We start from the raw sequence: 7,854 nt of genomic DNA on the forward strand, positions 1-7,854 counted from the left end.
ATAATAAAAAAAAGATAAAAATAAATAAATAAAAAAATAAAAAATATAAAAAATAAAAATAAAACATAAAAATCACACTATGGTATAAATAAAAAAAAACTATACTAACAATTGTTTAGAAAGGCACATACTACTTTGAAAAAAAATTTGAGAGTACCAGAAAAGTGTAAACTTTTAGGTTCTAATCATATTTAGATACTATTGAACCCATAAATCCAAAGTCTGACGGCAAATATGTTTATGTAACACTGATATTTGGATAAATAAGTTAAACTAAAAGTTTTCCTTTTAAATAATAGGCTTTATAATTGGTGTGATGTTGAGATGTCTGCAGTGAATGGGCTCAACACCATAATAATATTTTCTCTTTAATACTTCTTTAGAACATTAAGTGGCAATCAAAGAGTCTAAAACTGCATTACATAGCAGTAATAAAATTAGAGTGACACTTATTTTGTAGCAGCAGGTTTGGAATTCTTGCTATTGGGGTTGGCGGTAGCAAACTCAACTCTGGGTGGCTTCTGCTTCATGCTTAGATGGTGTGTTGGAACATTTCCTGTTTAGAACTTTCTATTTTAACACTTCCTGACTGGAGCTCTTTAAAATAGCAACAAACCTCTCTGATTTTTATAATTTGTTCACATGTTTCTACTTTTTAGACTGTGGCTTTCCTGTAGACAGAAATTGTATTTTATATGTCCTTTTCTTCAGCAGCTGTGTGCCTAGCACCTAGTTGAATTGTCAGGCTTGTTGACTATGTAAAGTAAAATTATACCAGAAATACACTATTAAATTTATCATTTTACTCAGAAAATATATAACTAAGTAAGATAAAAAAAAAAGTGGGTTTTTTGAAAAGATGAAAAGAATGGACAAACTTAAATCCAGAATAAGAAAAAAGAGAGAAGACCCAGTTCAATAAAATCAGAAATTAAAAAGGTGATATTACAGCCAATACCACAAAAATTGAAAAGATCATTAGAGGTTACCATGAGCAACTATATGCCAATTAATTGGAAAACCTAGAAGAAATTGATAAATTCCTAGACAAATACAACTTACAAATATTGAACCATGGAGAAATCCAAAACCTGAGCAGACAAAAAACAAGTAATGAGAACAAAGCTGTAATACAGTCTCCCAGCAAAGAAATGTCAGGACCTCATGGGCTTCGTTGCTCAATTTTATCAAACATTTAAAGAACTCATACAAATCCTACGTCAAAGTATTCTGAAGAACAAAAGAAGGAGGAAATACTTTCAAACTGATTCTACAAAGCCAATAGTACACTAGTACCAAAACTAGACAAAGACACATCAAAAAAGAAAACTATAGGCCAATATCACTGATGAACATTGATGCAAAACTACTCAACAACATACTGAAAAATTCATGAACACATTAAAAAGATCATTATTCATGATCAAGTGGAATTTATCCCAGGGATGCAAGGATGGTTCAACAGATACAAACCAATCAATGTGATACATCATATCAATGGAATGAAGGACAAAAACCATATGATATTTTCAGATGATGCTAAAAAAGCGTTTTATAAAATTCAACATACCTTCATGACAGCAAGTCCCAAAATACTGGGGATTGAAACATACCTCAATATAATAAAAGCCATATATGAAAGAATTATAGCTAATATAACACTTAATGGGAAAAAAAAAAACTGAAAGCCTTTCTTCTAAATCTGGAACATGACAGAGGTGTCTACTTTCACCACTGTTATTCAACATACTACTAAAAGTCCTAGCTAGAGCAATCAGACAAGAGAAAGACATAAAGGGCATCCCAATTTGAAATGAATAAGTGAATTTATCCATCTTTGCAGATTATGTGATGTTACATTTGGAAAAACCTAAAGACTTCACCAAAAAATCCCATTAGACCTAATGAACAAATTATGTACAGTTGCAGGATACAAAATCAACATGCAAAAAGTCAGTATCACTTCTAAATGCCAATAGTGAACAATATGAGAAAGAAATCAATAAAGTAATCCCATTCACAGTAGTCACAAACATAATAAACTACGCAGGGATTAACTTAAACAAGTGAAAGCTCTCTGCAATGAAAACTATGAAATATTGATGAAAGAAACTCAAGAAGACTGAAAAAATGTACACATATAAATGTACATATATATATATATATGTAAATATATATATAGTTACCCGATGCTTTTGCCTCACAGCTCTTAAGATTCTTTCCCTTGTCTTGACTTTAGATAACCTGACGACCACGTGCCTAGGTGAGGATCTTTCTGTGACAAATTTCCCGAGTGTTCTTTGAGCCTCTTATATTTGGATGTCTAGGTCTCTAGCAAGGCCAGGGAAGTCTTCCTCAATTATTCCCTCAAGTAAGTTTTTGATTTCTTTCTCAGATTGTTCACTATTGGCATTTAGAAATGCTACTGATATTTGTGTGTTGATTTTGTATACTGTAACTGTACATAATTTATTAGGTCTAATGGGATTTTTTGGTGAAGTCTTCATAGGGTTTTCCAAATGTAACATCATATCATCTGCAAAGATGGGTAAATTGACTTCTTCATTTCAAATTGGGATATATCTATATCTATATACAGATAAATAGATGATATAGATATAGATATAGATATAGATATATAAAACCTGTCAGATTAACAGCAGATTTCTCAGCAGAGACCTTACAAGTCAGAAGAGATTGGGGTCCTGTCTTTTACCTCAGTAAACAAAAACAAAAAAAAATATATAAGCTAAGAATTTTGTATCCAGTGAAACTAATCTTCATAAATGAAGGAGAGATAAAGTCTTTTTGAGACAAACAAATGTGGAGACAATTCCCCACTACCAAGCCAGCACTGTAAGAAATGCTAAAAGGAGTTCTAAATCTTAACACATAACCCTGAAATACACCAAAATAGAACCTTCTTAAAGCATAAATCTCAGAGGACCTATAAAACAATAACACAATTTTTTAAAAAGTATTCACACAACAATTAGCATGATGAAAAAACAGTACTTCATCTCTCAACACTAACACTGAATGTAAGTGGCCTAAATGTTTCACTTAAAAAGTACAGAATGCCGCAATAAACATTGCATTGGGGAGTTATACCTGATATAAATGATGAATTGATGGGTGCTGACGAGTTGTTGGGTGCAGCACACCAACATGGCACAAGTATACATATGTAACAAACCTGCACGTTATGCACATGTACCCTAGAACTTAAAGTATAATAAGAAAAATAAAAAAAAAATTAAAAAAAAGTACAGAATGGCAGGATGGACAAAAATCCTACCACCAATTATTTGCTGTCTTCAAGAGACTCACCTAACACATAAGGACTCACATGAATTTAAGGTAAAGGGGTGGAAAAAGATATTCCATGCAGATGAAAACCAAAAGCAAGCAGGAGTAGTTATTCTTATATTAGGCAAAACAGACTTTAAAGCAACAAAATTTAAAAAAAGACAAAGGGGCATTATATAATGAAAAATATCAGTCCAACATGAAAATATCACAATCCGAAATATATATGCACTTAACACAGGAGCTCTCAAATTTATAAAACAATTGCACTAGACATAAGAAATGAGCGTCACAGCAAAACAATAATAGTGGAGAAATTCAATACTTCACTGACAGCACTAGACAGGTCATCAAGACAGAAAGTCAACAACAACAACAAAAACTGACTTAAAGTATACCCTAGAACGAATGAACTAAACAGATATTTACAGAACATTCTACCCAACAACTGACGAATATACATTTTTTATCAGCACATAGAACATTCTCCAAGATAGATCATATGACAGGCCACAAAACAAGTCTCAATATATTTAAGAAAATTTAAAAAAATACTATCAAGTTCTCTCTCAGACTACAATGGAATAAGATTGAAAATTCACTCTAAAAGGAACCTTCAAAACTATACAAATACATGAAAATTAAATAATCTTCCCCTGAATGATCCTTGAGTCTACAGTGAAATCAAGATGGAAATTTAGAAAATTCTTTAAAATGGATAATAATAGTGATACAAACTATCAAAACCTCTGAGATACAGCAAAAGTAGTGCTAAAAGGAAAGTTCCTAACATTAAAGGCCTACATCAAAAAGTCTGAAAGCACAAATAGATCATCTAAGCTCACCCCTAATGGAACTAGAGAAATAAAAACCAAACCCAAACCCAGCGGAAGAAAAGAAATATCAAAGATCAGAGCAGAACTAAATGAAATTGAAACAAAAAAAATTAAAGATAAATGAAACAAAAAGCTGGTGGTTTGAAAATATAAACAAAATTGATTGATCATTAGTGAGATTAAGAAAATAAGAGAAGATACAAATAAATATATATAAATAAAATGGCTTTAATCCAAACACAGACAATAACATGCTGGCAAGGATATGGAGAAACGGGAACCCTCGTACACTCTTGGTGGTAAGGTAAATTAGTACAACCACTATAGAGAACAGTTGGAGGTTCCTCAAAGAAACTAAAAATAGAGCTTACATATATGTGATCCAGCCACCCCACTGCTGGGTACATATCCAAAATTAAGACAATTGATATATCAAAGAGATAGCTGCACTCCTGTGTTTATTGCAGCACTATTCACAATAGCCAAGATTTGGAAGCAACTTATGTGTCCGTTGACAGATGAATGGATAAAGAAAAGATGGCACATATACACAATGGAGTATTACTCAACTATAAAAAGAATGAGATCCTTTCATTTGTGACAACTTGAATATAACTGGAGAACATTATTTTAAGTGAAATGAGCCAGGCACAGAAAGACAAACTTTGCATGTTCTCAGTTATGTGTGGGAGCTAAAATTTAAAACAATTGAACTCATGGAGATAGAGTAGAACCAGGATTACCAGAGGCTGGGAAGGACAATGGGTAGGGAGGATAGGGATGGTTAATGTGTACAAAAATATCGTTAGAGTCAATGAATAAGATCTACCATTTGATAGTGCAACCAGGATGACTGTGGTCAACAATAATTTATTATACATTTTAAAAACTGAAAGAGTATAATTGGATCATTTGTAACACAAGGAAAAGATAGATGCTTGGGTTAATGGATTCGCTATTTATCCTGATGTGATTATTAAACATTATGTGCCTGTATCAGAGTGTCTCATGTGCCTCAGAAATATGTGCACCTGTGGTAAATGACAGACACAGACAATGAAGCCACAAATCTTTAATTTATTATGACTGCAACATTTGACTTTAATCAGAACTGTATAACAGTCATGTCTTTGTGGAATGTTCCAGTATAAAAAACAAGCACAAATTGTGCTTAGGACCTACTTTCCACACTTTTCTGCACACAGAAAAATTAAAAATTTAAAATTAAAACTAAAACAAAGTAAATAAGGCATATTGATACATAGAATACTGAACTAAACTTCAAACCAAACTGTCAGGAATCCTACAACCCTTGGAAAAGAAAGGGGAAAAGCCAAGGAGAGCAGAAAGAGTGACAAACAGAAAACAGTTGAGATTATAAATAAAGGAATGAATACAATTCAGATTTTTATAAGACATAATTGTTTGCACAAAAAATCAAGGCTAGGGTGATCTCAAGGTGAGGGAATTATAGAAAAGTCTAAAAGGCATTTTTCAGAAAATGAAAAAGGGAATTTAGTGGGCTTTGTTCCATAATCCCAGAGTAAATGATAGAAACAGACAATGAAGCCACAAATCTTTAATTTATTATGACTGCAACATTTGGCTTTAATCAGAACTGTATAATAGTCATGTCTTTGTGGAATGTTCCAGTATAAAAAGGAAGTGTAAATTGTGCTTAGGATCTACTTTCCACACTTCTGTCTAGTGAAATGGCAAGAAAATTGGGTAACAGTTCAACTGAAGTAATAAATTATCACTTTTCAGAACTGTCATTCAATTAAGAAGATCATTGTCAGGGTGACTGGAAAGGGTAGGCAGAATATATTTGCACACTTGTTGAGGGACAGGACAATGCTAATTTCTGTGAGACAGTTTACCAACAGGCAGGCAAGGAGTCCCTAAAGTACCTCTGCCTTGACTCCCTTCTTATTTGCAGACCATGTAACTTAGTCCCTCCAACTGACATCTCCATACTTTCTCCCTCATTCTGGCTCAGGGAGGAGGCTGAGGAAATCTTTATTCCTGGCCTTTTCTCGTCCTTGAGAACCTAGGTCCAGAGTTTAGTCCAGTGACTGGCAATAAGTATTTTCTGAATGAATGAGTGGATTTGAGGGTGAAAACAAGATAATTCACAAGCACAAATCATAGATTCAGAATTGGCAGGACCTATCTACATAATCTATTCAAATTGTCCACCCTGCACAAGGCTCTGCACTTGAACATCTCTGCCAAGTGTTTATATGGTACATGTATGTGCACATACTATCAAGTTAGTTCAGTGTAGAAGTATTGAATGTAGAAGTATGAAATTCTAGGGGAGAGGGTTTATGGAACCAGAGCTCCATAAACTCTCTCCTCTAGAATTTAACAATGCCATTGATATGGAATCCCAAACTTCTGATTTAATTCCATTTACCTTTCTTTATCTTCTTTCTTGAATAGTATTCACCAGATCCTAAGTCAGCCCAGAAATCTTAAAGGAAGTGCTATGACTACCAATTTTCTAACCGTATACTCTTTCCAGCCTCCGAGATTGGCATTAGGAAGCTCCTAGATCCAGAAGCTAGACTGGCATTAGGAAGAAGAGAAAATAAGTGTAAAGTATTAGATCAGTTATACTTTCTTATGACTAAAATAACCCATCCCATAGCCAGAAGTCAAAGTGTAAAAGGCAATATGTTCTTTCCTATTCTGTGAAGAAAGACATTTGTAGCCTGATGGGGATGGCATTGAATCTCTAAATTACCTTGGGTAGTATGGCCATTTTCATGATATTGATTCTTCTTATCCATCAGCATAGAATGTTCTTTCATTTGTCTGTATCCTCTTTTATTTCATTGAGAAGTGGTTTGTAGTTCTCTTTGAAGAGGTCCTTGACATCCCTTGTAAGTTGGATTCCTAGGTATTTTATTCTCTTTGAAGCAATTGTGAATGGGAGTTCATTCATGATTTGGCTCTCTGTCTGTTATTGGTTTATAAGAATGCTTGTGATTTTTGCACATTGATTTTGTATCCTGAGACTTTGCTGAAGTTGCTTATCAGCTTAAGGAGATTTTGGGCTGAGACTATGGGATTTTCTAAATATACAATCATGTTATCTGCAAACAGGGACAATTTGACTTCCTCTTTTTCTAATTAAGTACCCTTTATTTCTTTCTCCTGCCTGATTGCCCTGTCCAGAACTTCCAACCCTATGTTGAATAGGAGTGATGAGAGAGGGCATCCTTTTCTTGTGCCCATTTTCACAGGGAATGCTTCCAGTTTTTGCCCATGCAGTATGATATTGGCTGTGGGTTTGTCATAAATAGCTCTTATTATTTTGAGGTACGTTCCATCAATACCGAATTTATTGAGAGTTTTTAGCATGAAGCATTGTTGAATTTTGTCAAAGGTCTTTTCTGCATCTATTGAGATAATCATGTGGTTTTGTCTTTGGTTCTGTTTACATGCTGGATTATGTTTATTGATTTGCATATGCTGAACCAGCCTTGCATCCCAGGGATGAAGCCCACTTGATCATGGTGGATAAGCTTTTTGATATGTTGCTGGATTCGGCTTGTCAGTATTTTATTGAGGATTTTTGCATCGATGTTCATCAGGGATATTTGTCTAAAATTCTCCTTTTTTGTTGTGTCTCTGCCAGGCTTTGGTATCAGGATGATGTTGGCCTCATAAAATGAGTTAGGGAGGATTCCCTCTTTTTCTA

The 7,854-nt window shown here is 33.9% G+C and overlaps 1 protein-coding gene across 2 annotated transcripts in view; it reads right to left on the reverse strand.

Annotated features, from left to right (window-relative positions):
* SH3BGRL (SH3 domain binding glutamate-rich protein like) overlaps nucleotides 1–7,854 on the reverse strand; it is a 129,724-nt gene that overhangs the window by 98,142 nt on the left and 23,728 nt on the right. The gene's annotated exons all lie outside the window — the stretch shown is intronic.

The sequence above is a fragment of the Colobus angolensis genome, unplaced genomic scaffold (assembly GCF_000951035.1).
Source record: "Colobus angolensis palliatus isolate OR3802 unplaced genomic scaffold, Cang.pa_1.0 Scaffold227, whole genome shotgun sequence".
In the NCBI taxonomy this organism is placed as follows: Eukaryota; Metazoa; Chordata; class Mammalia; order Primates; family Cercopithecidae; genus Colobus; species Colobus angolensis.